Genomic DNA, 21679 nt, shown 5'->3' on the forward strand with positions numbered 1-21679 from the left:
CCTAGGGTGTCCTCATGCCACGTGCACTTATGGACACCCTTATGCTCGAACATGGTGTTTGTTATGGCCAAACCGTGCATGGCACAAAAGTCCAACAACTGAACACCACTCAGCTTCAGATCAGGCAGGCCGTTCCTCCCAATCACACCCTTCCAGGTCTCACTGTCATTGCCCATGTGAGCATTGAAGTCCCCCAGTAAAACAATGGAGTCCCCTCGTGGTGCACTGTCTAGCATCCCACTCAAGGACTCCAAGAAGGCTGGGTACTCCGAACTACCATTTTGCGCATAAGCGTAAATGATAGTCAGCGACCGTTCCCTGACCCAAAGGCGCAGGGAAATGACCCTCTCATTCCCTGGGAAGAACTCTGATGTTAGCGTGCCAAACTGGGGGGCTACCAATAGCCCCACCCCTGCCCAGCACCGCTCACCCTTGGCAACTCCAGCATAGAAGAGAGTCCAACCCCTGTCCAGGAAATTGGTTCCAGAGCCCAAGCTATGCGTTGAGGTGAGCCCAACTATATCTAGTCGGTACCGCTCAACCTCACGCACAAGCTCAGACTCCTTTCCCACCAGAGAGGTGACATTCCATGTCCCAAAAGCCAGTTTTGTCAGCCAGGGATCAGTACACCAGGGCCTCCGCCTTTGGCTGCCACCCGATCCACAGTGCACCGGACCCTCACGGCACCTCCTGCGGGTGGTGGTCCACAGGAGAGTGGTTCCATGTTGCTCATTCGGGCTGGGCCCGGCCGGGCCCCACGGATATAGGCCCAACCACCAGGTTCAAAATTTCATCAAAATCCATTCACTACTTTTTCAGTTACGTTGGGAACAGACAAAAAAAATCCTGGATCTGCATACATGTCTGGATTTGCATCAAAATCTAATCAATTGTTCATTGGGCCATGGTTCACCTTTCCTCAAAATTTCATCAAAATCTGCTCACTACTTTTTGAGTTACGTTGGTATCAGACAAATAAGGAGACGGGAAAAAATAACCTCCTCCAACACAGTTAGTGGAGGTAAAAACAGTGAGGCAGGATTGATCAAATCAGAACGATTTTATTTTTGATCAATATAAAAAATTTTTTTGACTTTTTTAAATTATTGATCAATGTTTTGGGCGGCACGGTGGTGTAGTGGTTAGCGCTGTCGCCTCACAGCAAGAAGGTCCTGGGTTTGAGCCCCGGGGCCGGCGAGGGCCTTTCTGTGTGGAGTTTGCATGTTTGCCCCGTGTCCGCGTGGGTTTCCTCTGGGTGCTCCGGTTTCCCCCACAGTCCAAAGACATGCAGGTTAGGTTAACTGGTGACTCTAAAATTGACCGTAGGTGTGAATGTGAGTGTGAATGGTTGTCTGTGTCTATGTGTCAGCCCTGTGATGACCTGGCGACTTGTCCAGGGTGTGCCTCGCCTTTCGCCCGTAGTCAGCTGGGATAGGCTCCAGCTTGCCTGCGACCCTGTAGAAGGATAAAGCGGCTAGAGATAATGAGATGAGATGAGGATTGATCAAATCAGAACGATTTTATTTTTGATCAATATAAAAAATTTTTTGACTTTTTTAAATTATTGATCAATGTTTTGGGCGGCACGGTGGTGTAGTGGTTAGCGCTGTCGCCTCACAGCAAGAAGGTCCTGGGTTCGAGCCCCGGGGCCGGCGAGGGCCTTTCTGTGTGGAGTTTGCATGTTCTCCCCGTGTCCGCGTGGGTTTCCTCTGGGTGCTCCGGTTTCCCCCACAGTCCAAAGACATGCAGGTTAGGTTAACTGGTGACTCTAAAATTGACCGTAGGTGTGAATGTGAGTGTGAATGGTTGTCTGTGTCTATGTGTCAGCCCTGTGATGACCTGGCGACTTGTCCAGGGTGTACCCCGCCTTTCGCCCGTAGTCAGCTGGGATAGGCTCCAGCTTGCCTGCGACCCTGTAGAAGGATAAAGCGGCTAGAGATAATGAGATGAGAACTGCAAACTTTACAAGACCATTCTGGGAAAAGTCTACTTTAATAGAACATTATCACTTTATCACTTTCTAGGAAATGTACACGGCTGTTTATTTTAACCCCATCTTCAATCAATCATTCTGATTTGATCAATCCTGCCTCAGTTATTTCTGTTGTTCAACACTAAACAGAATTTAAATAAAAATCATCCTCATACCATGGCATAGTGAATGCTGTTCTGACTATTCATTCCCACTCAGCTAGTTTCGAGTCAGATTGAGTCAGACGCTGCCTTTTGTGTGTGTGTGTGTGTGTGTGTGCTACTGACGAGTTGACAGTTCAGCCTCCAGGTCATCTGCCTGGAAAATCCTCCCACAAGACACTGTCGACATTGCACCCTCCATCCTCAATGCTTATTGAGCTAGAAGGAGGAATCTAGAGATGGATATGAGCTTCCATGCAGCACACACTCTCTCTTTTTTTATCCTTTATTGTAATTATACCAAAACAAGGTCTGTACAATAGAACAAGACAAAAACAAAACAAAAGACAATAGACGAGTGCTGTGTCCGAAATCACTCACTCGTTCATTCACTACTCCCTACTCACTATCTAGGGAATTCTATATAGAGGACTATATAGTGAGCTCATTGGTAAAATGAAAAAATACTTTTGGACACCACTCTGCCACGTCGTTATTTACGTCATTACTGTCGCACAATTAAAACGTGCCAGATCAGTCGGCTGGTGGGTTTTCAAAATAATAAATCCATATTATACTGAGCATATTTCCCACATTAATAAATACAACTACTTTGTGTCTGCTGCATTTTTCAGTTCTGTTAAATCAAGGCTGAATATTTTCACCTTTACCGCTGCCTTTTATTAAATCAAATTTGAGGCTTTTGATTAATTCCTCGTTTGGCACTCTAACTTCATCTCATCTCATTATCTCTAGCCGCTTTATCCTGTTCTACAGGGTCGCAGGCAAGCTGGAGCCTATCCCAGCTGACTACGGGCGAAAGGCGGGGTACACCCTGGACAAGTCGCCAGGTCATCACAGGGCTGACACATAGACACAGACAACCATTCACACTCACATTCACACCTACGGTCAATTTAGAGTCACCAGTTAACTTAACCTGCATGTCTTTGGACTGTGGGGGAAACCGGAGCACCCGGAGGAAACCCACGCGGACACGGGGAGAACATGCAAACTCCGCACAGAAAGGCCCTCGCCGGCCACGGGGCTCGAACCCGGACCTTCTTGCTGTGAGGCGACAGCGCTAACCACTACACCACCGTGCCGCCCCGCACTCTAACTTTTATTCTTTTATTTTATGTCTTATTCTATTTTAGCTTATTTTCTATTCTCTTACTATTTTTGTGCTTGAATGTCCGTTTATAATGTGTTTCTTCCTCTGTCCATTCACCGCCACGCACTACAATATTATCGCTATTCTTTCAGCGCGACCGCAATGCATGATGGTAATGGTTGGTTACCGACCATTGTTGTACACTACTTTTCACAATGCATTGTGAGATACCATGATTCCACTAACAATTCTCACTATACATTCGGACAGCACTACAGAACTCAAAGTGAGTGATTTCGAACACAGCAAAAGACAGTAGTGCATAGACAGTGAATATAAGAGATGAGTAATGAACAAAGAGAAGAGGTATATTTTTAAAGTGCAAACTATATTTAAGCAATAAATAATAAATCCATAAGTGATTTATACAGCATCTGTGATTTGTAGTATATACACCGTACCAGTCAAAAGTTTGTACACCCCTACTTATTCATAGCTTTTTTCTGTATTTTGTATTTTCTAAAAAAAGTGTTTAAAAAACAAAATGCTTCATATTTCAGATTCTTCAAAGTAGCCACAGTTTACTCTCTTTTTTCTTTCCCCCTTTTTTCTTCTTTTCCTTGTTTTTTTTTATTTTTTGTTTTGTTTTTTTCTTAGAGGCTACAGGAATGAAACATGCTGCACACTCTCAGTTCCAGAATTAACTCTTTCAACTGAGTGCACTTTAAGAATTGGCACACCCATGAACAGTGAAATATGACACACACATTATTCAACACATTCCTTTTCACGAATGTGTTTATTTCTGTTATTAATAGTGCACCTGGAAATACAATTTGTATCTTGTGTGTGGCTGTTAATACCATAAAAATGGCAAGGTCCTCAAGCAGATTTTGCTTTAACTATAACTATGGACAAGATGACATGTATGGTTTCTCAAGGATCACAAGTTGTTTGAGTCAAACCAATTTGTTCTTTTGCATTTGTATGCCTGTGATGTAGAGGGCAAAGGTCATGATTAGGCATGGAAAGCTATATCGTGTGATGATAAATCATGATATGAATGTATGATGATTCAAATCGGTGAAATTTAAAAAAAAAATCATGATTATTATCAGGCTACATAATGTCTTCATTTTTCCTAGCTGTAATTGCAATAATAATGCACAATAGTGGGAATGTATGTTATTTCACCCAAGGTGGAAGTAACACAGCTCTAATGTGGCAAAAACACACACACAAAAAAAAAAGATCTAAAATGGGAAGGGTCTGTTGGGTGATTGACTGTACAAATCAATTTAACAAGAAATCGGAGCTCTCTTTTTACAGACTACCAAAAGCTTAAGAAAAGAGAAGCAAATGGAGGTAGTTCGAGCCCAGTGGCTGACGAGGGCCTTTCTGTGTGGAGTTTGCATGTTCTCCCCGTGTCTGCACAGGTTTCCTCTGGGTGCTCCGGTTTCCCCCACAGTCCAAAGACATGCGGTTAGGTTAACATGGGGCGGCCTTGGGCTGAAGTGCCCTTGAGCAAGGCACCTAACCACCGATTGCTCCCCGGTCGCTGTAGCATAGCTGCCCACTGCTCTGGATATGTGTGCTCATTGCTCACTTGTGTGTGTGCATGTGTGTGTTCACTGCTTCAGATGGGTTAAATGCAAAGGAGGAATTTCACTGTGCTTGAGTGTACATGTGACAAATAAAGGCTTCTTCTACAAATGTTCATAAAAGTTTTTAGAAAAGATCTCTTTGTTATTACCATTTTTCATTTGCATTGAATGGAATATTTTAGTGAATAGGCTATTATATTTTACTCCATCCTTTACAAATGTGGATAAATAATTATTTTTCATTATAACCTTCACCAACTTTGTTAGAGGAGGTTGCTTTCGCCTCAGTTTGTGTGTTTGTTTGCTTGTCTGTTCCCAACACGACTCAAAAAGTAGTGAACAGATTTTGATGAAATTTTGAGAAAAGGTGGGCCACGGGCCAAGGAACAATAGATTAGATTTTGATGCAAATCCGGATGTGTACAGTATGTGGAGCCAGGATTTTTTTTTTTTGTGGATATTCTGATATGTGGCTTGGCAGAGGTATGCACTCTACCAAGTGCCCTTCTAGTTAGAAAATGAAAAAAGTTTTTTGTTTGTTTGTGCAAAAGGAATATTAAAGTTGGTCAAGAATAGGAAAATAAATGTTGCTTTTTTTTTGGTAATAAAATGTTCTTCAAAAAAATTTGAATCATGTACCCAATATCAGGAATCAAATCGAATTGTTAATTGTGAATCATTACAGTACATGTCAAGTCATGATTAAAGCCTATACCATCTGTATCAAAGCCCTATGTTGGGCTTGTATTCATCTTTGGATGTTGGTCAGGATCACTGTTTCACACAAGTCAGGTCACGGTAGATTTTCCTGCTTTGATTATAGGACGAATGTTTATTGGTTCACAGTGAAACTTTTGATGCCCAGGAAAGTACAAAAATATTATTCAAAAGCATCTGCGCCTGTGACATCATAGGAAAATTTTATTCAAATCGGAAACACTTCCTTGTACCGTACTCTTGCCATCCAAACTCCACACTTCTTACTGCTATCTTGTTTACGTTTTGCTAGTAACTGCAGCATACAATGCTATTTAAAAAGACAAAAAGCCACACTGGAGAAATGTGACTCAGACTGATTCAGAAGCACAAGATGAGACATCTGTCCAACATTGAGTAATAGTTGACATGTCTGAATCATACATGTTCAGTTATCGACTTGAGTTTACTGAAATTGCTCACTGCTCCTGTACAACTGTACTGTCGGTAATGTTCCCACAGAGCTAGCTTGGATTTGTTGAGGTAGATATTTGTGTATCTCATTCTCATTTTGTCATGTTAGTAGCCATTTAATTTGTATTACGTGTCAAAACCAATTATCTGTGGTGGCCTGAGAAAATACTTCATCCAGCCATCCATTATCTGTAACCGCTTATCCTGTGCAGGGTCGCAAGCAAGCTGGAGCCTATCCCAGCTGACTATGAGCGAGAGGTGGGGTACACCCTGGATAAGTCACCAGATTGTCGCAGGGCTGACATATAGAGACAAACAACCATTCACACTCACATTCACACCTACGGTCAATTTCGAGCCACCAGTTAACCTAACCTGCATGTCTTTGGACTGTGGAGGAAACCCACGCAGACACGGGGAGAGCATGCAAACTCCACACAGAAAGGCCCCCATTGGCTATTGGGCTCAAACCCAGAACCTTCTTGCTGTGAGGCGACAGTGCTAAGCACTACACCACTGTGCCACCCGGAAAACACTTCACATGGTCAAAATCTGATGTCTTCTACTATAGTTCTGAAAACTAGGCTCATGAGCATGTCTCATTAGCCTGTCTTTCAACCAGAGCTTAAGCTGTACCATTTTAAAATGTGCTTAGCTCCAAAAGTAATTGGACTTACTCATGGAAAAACAACATTACTGTCAAATTTTAAAGAATTAGCATGAATATGATAGTTTATGGGCGGCACGGTGGTGTAGTGGTTAGCGCTGTCGCCTCACAGCAAGAAGGTCCTGGGTTCGAGCCCCGGGGCCGGCGAGGGCCTTTCTGTGTGGAGTTTGCATGTTCTCCCCGTGTCCGCGTGGGTTTCCTCTGGGTGCTCCGGTTTCCCCCACAGTCCAAAGACATGCAGGTTAGGTTAACTGGTGACTCTAAATTGACTGTAGGTGTGAATGGTTGTCTGTGTCTATGTGTCAGCCCTGTGATGACCTGGTGACTTGTCCAGGGTGTACCCTGCCTTTCGCCCGTAGTCAGCTGGGATAGGCTCCAGCTTGCCTGCGACCCTGTAGAAGGATAAAGCGGCTAGAGATGATAGTTTATATTTTTTAGTAAAGCTGTACAGAGGCTTTGGATTCATTCATCTACTTTTTACAGATGTATTCATTTGATAAAGGGGTCAATTCTTATGAGTAACTTATAGCTAAGAGTGGAAGACTGGAAGTAACAAAATACATGTACTTTTATTATACTACATGAGTACATGATTCACTGTAATGGTAAATTTTGGGTACAATTAAATCACAGTGTGTGTGTGTGGGGGGGGGGGGTTCTGGGTTTTTTTTTTTGGGGGGGGGGGGGGGGTTCTTTTGTTTTTTAACTTTCACTTGATTCTTTTTTATATATCCAACTCCAAATCAGAAAAAGTTGGGACAGTATGTTGAAATAATCTTTGACCTCTACTGCACTCAAAACAATACAATAGAACATTATTTGATGCCATACCTCATTAATTTTATTGTTGTTGTTTTTTTCAAAATAAACACATTTCAATTTTGACTGCAACACATTTAAAAAAAAAAAAGTTGGGTCAGTAAAGCATTTACCACTTTGTAATGTTGCTATTCCTTCTCACAACATGTAAAAGATGTTTAGGGACTGAAGACACCAAGTGATGAAGTGTTTTGGGTGTTATTTTGTCCCATTCTTCCTGCAAACAGGTCTTAAGGTGTGCAACAGTACAGAGTCATCATTGTCATATTTTTCATTTCAAAATTCCCGACACATTCTCTATTGCGAACAGAAGGGACAGGCACCCTCTTCTTCCACAGCCATGCCTTTGTAATGTGTGCAGAATGTGGTTTTTCCATTGTCTTGTTGAAATATCCCTGGAAAAGATGTCGTCTTGAAGGCAGAATATGTCGCTCCAAAATCTCGATGTACTTTTCCATTAATGCTGCCACCACAGAAGTGTAAGTTACCTTTGCCAATAGCACTGAAAAAACACCCCATACCATGGCAGACCCTGGCTTTTGGACTTGTTGCTGGTAACAGTCTGGATGGTCCTTTTCATCTTTAGTTCAGAGCCCATGGCGTCCATTTCTTCCAAAAAAGACCTGGAATACTGATTCATCTGACCACAATATACATTTCCACTATGTGATGGTCCATCCCAGATGCCTCGGAGTCCAAGGAAGTCAATGGCATTTCTGGACACAGTTAACATGATTAGATGAATGAAGGATTATCATGAAACATAAGGCTTCTTTTTTGCACAGTAAAGTTTTAACTGGCATTTTTGGACGTAACTCTGTATTGTAGTGCTTGACAAAGGTTTGCCAAAGGAATCCTGAGCCCATGTGGTTATATCAACTATAGATGAATGACAGTTCTTGATGCAGTGCCATCTGAGGGATTGGTGATCACAGGTGTTCAGCTTAGGCTTGTGCCCTTGCCCTTTATTCACCAAAATTCCTCCAAATTTCTTAAAGCATTTAATGATATTATGTACTGTAGAGGGTGAAATATCCAAATCCATTCCTATCTTTGTTTGAGGAACATTGTTTTTAAATATATCAGTTATTTTCTCATGCATCTGTAGACAAACTGGAGATCCTCGGCCCATCTTTGCTTTTCAAAGATTAGGCCTTTCTAGGAGACTGATTTTGTACCAAGTCATGATTACAGTCACATGTTGACATCACCTGTTTCAAATTACATCATTATTTAATTGTTTTACCTCATTAATGGCCCTAAATTGCCCCCATCCCAACTTTTTTTGGAATGTGTCTCAGGCCTGAAACACAGGAATGGATGTATATTAATAAATGAAATGAAGTTGACCAGATAAAACATGAATTATTATGAATTCCAGCAATTATAAACAGTGTTGTAGTTTAAACAGTTGTACAAGGTTTAGTCAAGGACTAAACCTTGAGTCCGAGTCCAGTCTCGAGTCCTCAGTGTTCAAGTCCGAGTCAAGTCCAAGTCATTAAAAAAAATTCAAGTCGAGTCCGAGTCGAGTCCAAGAATAAGATTCCAACCGCATCATTTGACAGTGGCTGTTTTAGCGCCATTAACATTAGTTTGTTCCTGAACATGACGTATGAACAGGTGAATGTGCTTCTCTTTGTCAGGGAGTGTGAAGTATTCTGTCAGAGATGGTTGGGAGATCGATTTGAGTGCAGAAGGTGTATTTATGAATACAAGTGAAGACGGTAAACAATCCAGAATGGCAGGTAAAATCATAAAACAGTGAAACAGGCAATAGGTTGAGCGAGGCACAAACAAGCTATCGTAGACTCAGCAGAATCAAAAGATGAGAAACAGGAAATCAGGGCTCAGGAAAACAAACAAAGAAATAAAGCTCAGTAATGTGTCAGTAACGCAACTCCATACTTTACAAAGTAAGTGTGTTTTCACAGTTTTCAAGATTGTGCCTTAATCCTGTGCAGGTGCGAGTCATTTACAGGGCGTGCAAGAGTCCGCTTGGCATGCGCGCTGTCCGAAGCGCACCCGAGAATCTATCTGATGCACGCACCAAGGCACGCAGGTGTGACACTCTTACACGAAATTAGTACAAAAATTAATGTAGATATAAATATTTTATGCCAAATTATTATGGCATATTACCAAAAAGAAATAAATAAAAAATCAGAGTCCTCGTCTCTATTTTCCGAGTCTTAATGCAGTTAATGCATGAGTCCGAGTCCAGGTCCAAGTCATCAGTGCTCAAAGTCATGAGTCCTTAAAATTAGGGCATGAGTTGGACTCAAGTCGGAGTCCTGGACTCAAGTACTACAAGCCTGATTATAAATAATCAAGGAGAAAAAACAAGAGAGTAGTCCACGAAACATAGACATCAGTGGCTGTCCAACATAAACCGGGCTGATCTAAGCGATGAGAAAGCAAAAACCACACAAGTTTACAGTGAAAATTTTATCAATGGTAAGTGCTACGAACTAGTTATTAATGAAAGATTGCAGTACATAAGAAATATTGGATCTTTAATAGCCTGGTCGTGCAGAAACTCACCGCTGTCAAACGTGACAAAGCTGTGATTATCGAGTGCATGATCCAACAATCAAAGACTTCTACGATTATTTCATTTTTAAAAAAGCTGTATATGGTTTTTGATGACGCTGCTTTTATTTTGCTTTTTCGTTCCATTCGGGAAACCAGCTAATCTCGACAATTTTACGGATCCAGACTGGGCTCCAACACAAAATATGATCACAATAAAATCAAAGATGGCACTAAAGCAGTAGCTCGAAATGCTAGGCTTACAGAGCACAGAAAGAAACACAAAATTATTGAAGAATCTTCCCAAAAGGTCACAGAGTCAATTCAACAAGATTCATGTCAATCCACTCAATCCAATACTGCAGCCTTATCGCCCGGTGAGTGCTTTAATAACTAAATATGTTCTTTACCCGTCTTTTGAAGCAGTCAAAATGATTGTTTTTAAAATAGATTTGAGAAATGACTACAAGTTTCTAAATGTAACTCTCTTGGAAGGGCCATCCAGGGATTAACAGTAAATCGAATAAGTTATGTTATCGCTCAGAGTGCTGTTTACAGATGCTATATAATTTGATTGTATAGCCTCCAACATGGTGGCGGTCAATGACGCAAGCAGTCTTGGTCATGTGGTTTCAAAAGAAGAATTGAGATGATGTAGGTCCAGGACATTTTTGGATTAGTTGTGCCAAAAAGTAAAAAAGTAATTTGTAAAGTAATTACTAATAAGGGGGCGGCACGGTGGTGTAGTGGTTAGCGCTGTCGCCTCACAGCAAGAAGGTCCTGGGTTCGAGCCCCGTGGCCAGCGAGGGCCTTTCTGTGTGGAGTTTGCATGTTCTCCCCGTGTCCGCGTGGGTTTCCTCCGGGTGCTCTGGTTTCCCCCACAGTCCAAAGACATGCAGGTTAGGTTAACTGGTGACTCTAAATTGACCGTAGGTGTGAATGTGAGTGTGAATGGTTGTCTGTGTCTATGTGTCAGCCCTGTGATGACCTGGCGACTTGTCCAGGGTGTACCCCGCCTTTCGCCTGTAGTCAGTTGGGATAGGCTCCAGCTTGCCTGTGACCCTGTAGAAGGATAAAGCGGCTAGAGATAATGAGATGAGAATTACTAATAAGTTTTTCATGAGATTATCTTATTTTCCCAGAAGAGCAATTTTCTTGATTGATACTTTTACTTTTACTTTAGATAGAGAGAAACAGCACTTTTATTCAAGTCAGCGTGAATAACACACACCTATCTGTGAAATAAAGTATTGATAGAACTTTTTTCTTTGACCCTGATGTATTCTTCCAGCTAAATTGTACTGGAGTGTTTTTCTATCCATCCTTTCTTATGTATTTTTTGACTGCTGTATAATACTTGGCTGAGATGTAAAAGTTGTCATTCAGATAAATCGAAAATATGTGATGGAGAGAAATGAAGTATATATCCGTGTGTCTCTATGACTGTGTGCTTGGCTGCTGCTTGGCCGATGATGTCATCTTTTATTCCTCTATAGAAGACTGAGCATAATGTATTTAATGGAAACACGTGACCTTTCACATTTCTTTTGCACACCGTTTTGGAAATTGGCATAAAATTCTCAAGACGTCTGGCAAGAAACATGCACACAGTGAGAGAATGCCAGAGTTTAGGGATGATTACTAAATGAAATGTTGATGTTGACGTGCTTGGTTTAAGAATAACAGCTGAACAAACGACCTGACACAGGAAAAAACACGTATGAATCACCGGCAGCAGCTCAGGAATAACAATCCATTCACTCTTGGAAAATGGCTTCCTCTTTTGGCCATGACTTCTTCACTTTTCTGGACAGCCACCTGCTTTCACTAATAACAAACACACTCTGCTTCTTAGAAGGAAAAAGCAAATGAAAAATGAGTCCCCTATAAAAGGGTCAATAGTATATTATTTTTGTTTGACTAAAGTAAATAGTTTTTGTTAGTTTTGTGTTTGTTTGTTTGTTTGTTTTGTGTGTGCCCTAATCAAGCTGGCGCAATTTTATTGCTCAAATGAGCCACTAATCCCATAACAATAATTTATGAAAGCATTCCAAAGTGTCTGTCCTTTTAATAATGAGTCTGAACATTGAAAATGCTGAGAAGTTAGCTATGATTATGGTCACCATCTTTAAAAAAAAATACAGTCAAAGTCATAATCATGTAACTCAATTTCTGGAGGACTGACTCCTGTTTCACCTACAATGAAATAATATGAATAATGCAGAAATTTAGGCACTGCCTGAAAGCGGAGCTCCTGATGAGTGTATGAGCAAAATATTTGCAAAGGCACAAAATCAACCTGAATAGAATAATAACACTGTAGCATATGAACCATCAAATTGTGTAGTGTCGTGTATTTTGGGTCAATAAATTGTTGCATTGTCTTGTGACAGTGATACCAATAATGAGATACACATCACAGTTACAAATACATATTTATTCCTTTCTTTGACACCGCATGCCATGCGCCAGAAACAACACCATGACATTTATTATGGTGTGACTCTGCTGGGTGCCTGGTGGACAGCAGTGAACCAGCGCTTTCACTTTACATCATTACTATATAGTTACAATCAAATATCAAACTTGATATGTCAAACATTCTGGTTACATCTCTCACGTCCACATGCACAGTGCCATTAGGCCCAATTACCATGTACCTGTTCCAGGTTAAAGCACAATCACAGCACAGATATATAAGGACTCTCAGTAACACTCAGACTTTATGAAGTATATACTCTGTATTCTGTGTCTGACCTTACCAAGCCTTGGATTTTGTCTTGCTTTTCTGTTTTAGACCCTGTTTGTAGTTTTAGACTTTGAGTATTGTATTACCTCTGACATCCTGTCTGTGCCTCCTTGACTACTGCCTGTTTTTCATATCTACATTTGTCTCTGTTTTTGGATCTGTTTGTTAGCATGCTTTCAACAAAACTCTTCCAGCACTTACAGTGTCTTGAAAAAGTATTCCATCCCCCCTTGGTGTTTGTCCTGTTTTGTCACATTACAAGCTGGAATTAAAATTGAATTTTGGGGGGGTTAGCACCATTTGATTTACACAACATGCCTACCACTTTAAAGGTGCAAATTGTTGTTTTATTGTGACACAAACAACAATTAAGATGAAAAAACAGAAATCTAGATCCACAGCGGAGATGGGAGAATCTGTCCATAGGACCACTTTAAAGTGCATATCCTGGACCAATTTCGGGGTTTTTTATATGAAAGCATGTCCCTTTACACACTCATCCAGAAGGGTAAATTTGCACAAGGCCATCTGTCTACAGCAGAAAAAAAAACAAAAAAACAAAACGTGTCTGGAAAAATCCCAAGGGAGTCTGGAACCAGATTCGTGACGTCACCTGCGGAACTGCCAGCAGGCTGCAAGAGCTTGCACAGTTTCAGTGCACAGCCTGTGTAGACCAAGTTTAGCAGCTAGCGATTTTGCATTGAAATATGGAATTGTCACCTGAGCGCAATGTTATTCCACCTTTGGATGAAGAATATAATGAGATGTCAGAATTGAGGCTTCATCTGTTTGGATTTGATGATGATTCAAGTCGTGAAGACGACGAAGACAACACCGGGGATGTAAATAATACAGTCGTTTTCTAATAAACAAACCAGCGCTGACGTAGGATTCAGAAGGAGGCGTCCCGCACATGACATCACGTAAATCAATGTTTGCCGGAAAATCCAAATGCCAAGTTTTTTCAGAGGCAGACAAATTTGCCTCAAATGGCTTGACTTCAACTGAATTTTTTCTGGTATTGCGCAAGGTAAAAAAATTGTACAAAATGCAAAATGTGAAAGATATTTGACCAAAGTTTAATAAAAAATAGGAGAATTACATTGATCTTGCTCCTGAATTTACCCATGATATGCACATTAAGCTGTACACTCCGCAGAGTGGGGCTTTATGGAAGAGTGGCCAGAAAAAAAAAGTCATTGCTTAAAAAAAAATTACGTTTGGAGTTTGCCCAACAGCATGTGACAGACTCTCCAAACACATGGATGAAGATTCTCTGGTGAAATGAGACTAAAATTTATCTTTTTGGCCATCATGGGAAACGCCATGTTTGACGCAAACCCAACACCCTGAGAACACCATTCCTGCAGTGAAGCATGGTGGTGGCAGCATCATGCTGTGGGGATATTTTTCATCTTCAGGGACAAGAAAGATGGTCAGAACTGAAGGAAAGATGGATGGCACTAAATACAGGGCAATTCTGTAGGAAAACCTGTTTGAGTCGGCTAGAGGTTTGAGACTGGGACAAATGTTCCCATTCTAGCAGGACAATGACCCAAAACATACTGCTAAAGCTACACTGGAGTGGTTTAAAGGGAAACATTTAAATGTCTTGGAATGGCCTAATCAAAGCCCAGACCTCAATCCAATTGAGAATCTGTGGCACAACTTGAAGATTGCTGTACGCCAAAGCAACTCATCTAACTTGGAGGAGTTGGAGCAGTTTTGCCTTGAGGAATGGGCAAAAATCCCAGTGACTCAATGTGCTAAACTAATGGAGACATACCCCAAGAGACTTGCAGCTGTAATTGCAGCAAAAGGTGGCTCTACAAAATATTGACTTTGGGGGAGTGAATACCTATGCATACTCCATATTTCTGTTTTTTCATCTTAATTATTGTTTGTGTCATAATAAAATAGCAATTTTCACCTTTAAAATGGTAGGCATGTTGTGTAAATCAAATGGTGCTTACCCTCCAAAAATCCATTTTAATTCCAGCTTCTAATAGGGCAAACACCAAGGGGGTGAATACTTTTGCAAGACACTGTACATCTGTCTACCACCCTTACATGAGAAGCACTGTCAATCATCCAACAAACTAGTGGACTAATAAAACTGTTTTAACTAGTTTCATGTGAAACTGTTGTGAATATTTTCCGTAAAATGTCTTAGTAAATAATTCCACATTATTTAAAAAAACCCCGCAAATTAAAAATAAGTGCTGGATAAAAACCCATCTATTTTACAGAAATAAAGATACAAATTTCTGGTGGTCTTGTGTGTATGAGATACATTGCCTTGAACTTATGATCAAGGTCCCTGTGGTGGTGCACATATGTCGTTTGTACGTACAGATGTCTTATGGTCACAAAAGCCATCAAAAATCAGTTTGATGCATTTGGAAAAGCCATCAAAAACCATTTGATGCAAAATGGAAATTATCATATTCTCTTAAGTAATGAGCACCGCTCTGCTATAAACACTTTATGGTGAAAATTGACTTTGAGTACCAGTATAGATGAAGTTCATATAATAATAATAATAATAATAATAGGCGGCACGGTGGTGTAGTGGTTAGCGCTGTCGCCTCACAGCAAGAAGGTCCGGGTTCGAGCCCCGTGGCCGGCGAGGGCCTTTCTGTGCGGAGTTTGCATGTTCTCCCCGTGTCCGCGTGGGTTTCCTCTGGGTGCTCCGGTTTCCCCCACAGTCCAAAGACATGCAGGTTAGGTTAACTGGTGACTCTAAATTGACCGTAGGTGTGAATGTGAGTGTGAATGGTTGTCTGTGTCTGTGTCAGCCCTGTGATGACCTGGCGACTTGTCCAGGGTGTACCCCGCCTTTCGCCCGTAGTCAGCTGGGATAGGCTCCAGCTTGCCTGCGACCCTGTAGAACAGGATAAAGCGGCGAGAGATAATGAGATGAGATGAGATACTACTACTACTAATAATAATAATAATAAAAGCTTCATGATGCTAAAAACATTGATGTTAAGTATTTGCACATTGTGTAGTCTTGTGTATTGTATGACTGTTGTGTTGCACCATGGTCCTTGAGAAACAACAATTTGTTCCAAGCTGTATGGAGGAATTACAATTAAACCCAATTAACTTGACCTGACTAAAAATCAGCTTGTTGTTGTTGTTGTTGTTGTTTGACTAGCATAATAACGATGCAAAATCCGCTAGTTCTATATCTGGCAAAATCTAATTGGCATTGAAAAGAACATTCCAGACAATTAGCATTCTGAGAGGCTTCCTGAAGCTACTGAAAGTGTGCAACAGTGACCCGCATTTCTCACAATCCACATTTAACTTTGCAGAACAGAGTTCATATTATTAAGGCTCATAATTTGATAATGTGTTTTTGAAGAGTAAAATATGTAATGCCCAGTGTATTCTTTTTGTAGAAATGTTTTATATTGTGAAGATCTGGATCTGAATTTGGATTTGAACCAAAAGTGAGAATGGGATGAATATGAAGGTTTGTTTCTTTGTTCAAGTTAAAGTCAAACCCTATGTCCTTGGAAACACTGGGCAAAAACAGGGAAGACTTTTGGGCAAAAACAGGGAAGACTTTTTTTGTTCCCAAAATATATATTTTAAAAAAGACACGTTGTAATTTGCTTGTGTGTATACTATTATATACTGTATACTACTGATTATTATATATACACTACTACTATTTATATACTATTTTTATATAATACTGAGGCCCAAATGTCCCCACAAGGATAAAATCTGACAATTTCGACTTTGTGGGGACATTCGGATGGTCCCCACAAGGAAATTGCTGTTGTGTTTTTGGGGTTTTTTAAACAAAAATTTGGGGGGGGGGGGGGGGGACCAAAAAGTTTCCTTTTCATTACTAAGGTTAAGGTTAGGTTTACGAGCAAACCTTTTTGTTTTAAAGACAGCTAGCTTGCTCATACAGTCACATTTGATATAAAGCTTGCTAGAAAGTTCCACAGGGTGCCTGGTTGAGCATTAATTAACTACACTAATAATTACGTCAATGGAAGGTCCTCACAGGGATAGTGAGACAAACGTACGTGTGTGTGTGTGTGTCACCTAACTTGTCCAGTTCCTTAGCTACATCACTCGAGTTCATAATTGGTCTCAACCAGGCACCCTGTGGAACTTTCTAGCAAGCTTTATATCGAATGTGACTGTATGAGCAAGCTATCTGTCTTTGAAACAAAAAGGTTTGAGTTTCAAAAATCAACAAAAATGATGTTTATATTTGACAATAGCCACTTAATAATGCTTTATCAGATTTACTTCAGTTTGTTGGTTTGTTTGTTGCAGAAAAGATCACTGGACACACTATCAGAATCTGCGATGAAGCTGACGCACAGTGCTGTTGCTCGTCAAACTGGAGTCCTTTCAGCAGCATTTCAGTATAATCTGATTTTCCAAGATTTCCAGTGAATCATTAACAATGAAGAACGGCAAAAAGTATAAGTACAAGTTAATCCACTTATAAAAAATAAGAAATAAAAACCAACAACAATGTACAAGTTAATATTTTCTAAAGTAATTGCTTTTTTTCTCGACCCAAACAGAGATATGCCACCCTGTGCACAGTATGGGTTATACGGAGCAACAGATGTATAAATAATTTTACGTATGGGCGCTGTGTGAGATGCCTGCCTCTCCAGTAGCTCTGTAGTTTTTAGCTCTTTAAACCTCTTTTTTTACTTTTCTGCTCTTCTTACGAAGACATAGTGTGTTTTACTATATAACATGGATATATTTAACTTTAACACGCAACCAGGAGCCAGTATTCTCTCTTATTCGAGAGAGGAGCTGCTGGCCCTGAAAACAATGGGACGAGCTGGGATACGATACCCCATCCCGGCCGAGCTGAGGAGGAAACCCAGGGGCTGCAAGGCTGGAGCTAAGCTAAAGGCTAGGCTAGCAGACAACCGGTGGCGCTACAAACCATCCATTCCCTCCATTATCATGGGGAATGTGAACTCGCTGCCGAATAAAGTCGACGAGCTTTCCGCTCTGAACAACCAGCGGATTTACCAGGAGAGCAGCTTATTTATCTTTACGGAGACATGGCTAACACACCTTGTACCAGATGCTAACATGGACCTGCAGGGATTCACTGCTGTGAGAGCCGACAGAGACACTAACACATGCAGGAAAAGCAAAGGTGGGGGACTCATCATTTATGTTAACAACCGCTGGTGTAACCCGGGACATATCTCCATAAAGACAGTTTTATGTTGCCCGGACTTGGAGCTGCTAGCCGTTAGCCTGCGGCCATATTATCTGCCAAGGGAGTTCAGTCATGTGATCACCATCTGTGTTTACATCCCTCCGAAAGCAGATGCAGCCGCTGCATATGAGAGGATTCACTCTGTCACAGCAAGGCTGCAGACACAGCACCCTGAGGCATTTATCATCATTTCTGGGGACTTTAATCATGCTATTTTGGACTCTACTTTGGCTGCTTTTTACCAGGCTGTGGATTGTCCAACAAGGAACAACAGGACAATTGACTTGCTGTATGCTAATGTGAGGGATGCATACAGAGTCACACCCCTCCCCCCACTAGGGAAGTCTGACCACAATCTGGTTCTTTTACAGCTGAAGTACACCCCCCTGGTTCAAAGGCAGCTTGCAACAACTAGCTCCATCAGGAGGTGGTCCCCTGAAATGGAAGATGCCCTCAGGGACTGTTATGACATCACGGACTGGGATGTGCTGCTTAGCCCACACTGTAAGGACATAGAGGGGCTGACACACTGTCTGACGGATTGCCTTAACTTCTGTGCAGATGTGGTCTCCCCCGCTAAGACTGTACGGTGTTACTCTAATAACAAGCCATGGGTAACACAGGTAGTCAAAGCTGTCCTCAACAGGAAGAAGGCTGCCTTCAGGAGCAGGGATAGGGAGGCGATGAAAGCAGCACAGCAGGAGGTAAAACGCTGCATGAGGGAAGCTAAGGACAGCTACAGGAGAAAGGTGGAGCAGAAGCTGAAGGAGAACAGCATGAGGGAGGTCTGGGAAGGTGTGAAAACCATCACAGGCCACAATACAAAGACCAGAGTCATTGAGGGGACAGTGGAGAGGGTGAATGAGTTGAATGACTTTTTCAATCGGTTCAACCAGCCCACGTCCCCCCCACCCTCTCACTCACTGCAGCCATCTCTCCTTCTTCCCTCAACACACCTCCCCTCAGTCATCACAGCAGCCCCCTCCTCCCCCACCTCAACACAGACTCCTCCATGCATTACTGCAGACCAGGTCAGAGGTCAACTGAGGAAGCTTCACTCCAGGAAAGCAGCAGGCCCGGACAAGGTGTGTCCCTGACTACTGAAGACCTGTGCTGCTGAACTGGGTGAACCACTCCAACGCATCTTCAACCTTAGCCTGCAGCTGGGGAGAGTGCCCACCCTCTGGAAGACATCATGTATCATTCCAGTTCCCAAAAAGAATCGGCCCAGCGAGCTGAACAACTTCCAATTGGTTCCACTCACTTCACATCTGACGAAGACATTGGAGCGACTCTTCCTCAGCCTCCTCAGACCCCAGGTGCAACATACCCAGGACTGTCTGCAGTTTGCGTACCAGGCAGGTGTTGGTGTGGAAGACGCCATCTTCTACCTGCTACACCGAGCCCACTCGCATCTGGATAAGGGAAATGGCACAGTGAGGATCCTCTTCTTGGACTTCTCGAGTGCCTTCAATACCATCCAGCCCCTATTGCTTCAGGACAAACTGAACAGGATGTGAGTGGACCCCTGCCTGGTCACCTGGATCTCCAGTTACTTCACTGACAGGCCGCAGTATGGCAGGCTGAAGGACATCACATCTGACACTGTGATTAGCAGCACTGGCGCACCCCAGGGCACGGTGCTGGCCCCTCTTCTCTTCACCCTGTACACCGCGGACTTCTGCTACAACTCGGAGCTGTGTCACATTCAGAAGTTTGCCGATGACACAGCCATCGTTGGGTGTATCAATGACGACAGAGAGGAGGAGTATAGGAGTCTGGTGAGGGACTTTGCTGTGTGGTGCAACAGAAACCATCTGCAGCTCAACACCTCGAAGACCAAGGAGCTGGTCATTGACTTTGGGAGGTCCAGACCAAGGTCACGACCAGTTCTGATTGAGGGAGTCGAGGTGGAGGCTGTAGATTCCGACAAGTACCTCGGGGTGTGGCTGGACAGCAAGCTGGACTGGACTTGCAACACCAATCACTTATATAGGGAGGGACAGAGCAGGCTATACTTCCTTAGGAGGCTGCGTTCCTTTAACATCTTCAGGAAACTCCTGTGGATGTTCTATCAGTCTGTGGTCACCAGTGTCCTGTTTTACACCGTGGTGTGCTGGGGGGGGCAGCACATCCAAGAAGGGCACATCCAGGCTGGACAAACTGATCAGGTGGGCCGGATCTGTGGTCGGCATGAAGGTGGCAGAGAAGAGGTCTATGGACAAACTATTGAACATCATGGACGATGCCAGTCACCCTCTGCACACTGTCATCAGCAACCAGAGGAGCCTGTTCAGTGACAGAATGCTCCTTCCCAAGTGCAGGACAAACAGACTTAAAAACTCCTTTGTCCATCATGCCATCAGACTGTACAACTCCTCTCTGGGGGGGAGGAGGGGTAACAGGAGGACAGAGGATGGGAAGGAGCAGTAGCCTAGTCTAACAATAAGCAATACCGGACAATGCACAATACGGATAATGTGCAATATAAAGTGCAATATCTCTCCTGCCGCCCCCCTTCTCCCCACCTTTTTTTTCCTCCCCCTCCTTCCCCCTCCCCCTTCCTCTCTTCCCCTCTTCCCCATATCTTGTTCTTTTTATATTTGTATATGTAAATACTTAATTTATTTTAATTTATCTAGAAGTTTTTTTCTATTTCTTTTCTCTGTTTATCTGTAATGATGCTGCTGGAATCTTAATTCCCCTGAGGGAACCCTCCCAAAGGGATCAGTAAAGTTTTATCTAATCTAATCTAATCTAATCTAATCTAATCTAATCTAATCTAATCTAATCTAATCTAATCTAATCTAATCTAATCTAATCTAATCTAAGCATCTCTCTTGTGAAGTTCAAGCTATTTTATGTGGAAAAATGGTGGAAAATGGTTTTATTTTGGAACTCAAAGAGTAAAGAGGTGTTTAAGTGAGGTTACTGGAACAAACCACTAACACAAAAAGTAGTGTTTCCTATTTGTTTTCTCTTCTGTTCATTCTGGGGGGGAAATGTAGCTTTGTTGATATGCTCTTTTTGAATCAAAATAAGGATTTAAAACGACAAACACATCAAGAAATTACTTCAAGTCACTGTTAAGTAAGTAAGCTGTTAAATAGTTTATGAGCATGCAAATGCATGATTTTTTTTTAAAAATAAGACATTTCTGGATTTTCTTTTTATGTCTTTCACTTCTTGTCAGTTCGATTTGGCCAGGACTGTATTTAGTAGAGGTGACATCAGTTCTACCCATCAAAATTAGCCATTTACTTAATTCTTCAATCAACCACAGAAACTAAAGGAACACGTTTTGAGCATTACAGCATCTAGTTAGAAATTTCTGATCAAAAATAGAACTATTACCTAAAAATAGTCACTTCATGTAGATGAACGGGATGAAAACGAGCAAAGTGGCTGCACGATGATGGAGGTTATCTCTATCATTTATCTACTGTACAATAGTATATAATAAATAGTATTGTACAATATATTACTGTAAAAAAAAGGAAGCAAATCTCAGATGATGTTTGACTAGAGATATACAACCCCAATTCCAAAAAAATCGGGACGCTGTGTAAACTGTAAATAAAAACAGAATGCAATAATTTTCAAATCATGCAAACCCTTTATTTCATTGAAAATAGTACAAAGACAACATATCAAATGTTAAAACTGA

The sequence above is a fragment of the Neoarius graeffei genome, chromosome 12, assembly GCF_027579695.1.
Source record: "Neoarius graeffei isolate fNeoGra1 chromosome 12, fNeoGra1.pri, whole genome shotgun sequence".
Lineage (NCBI taxonomy): Eukaryota > Metazoa > Chordata > Actinopteri > Siluriformes > Ariidae > Neoarius > Neoarius graeffei.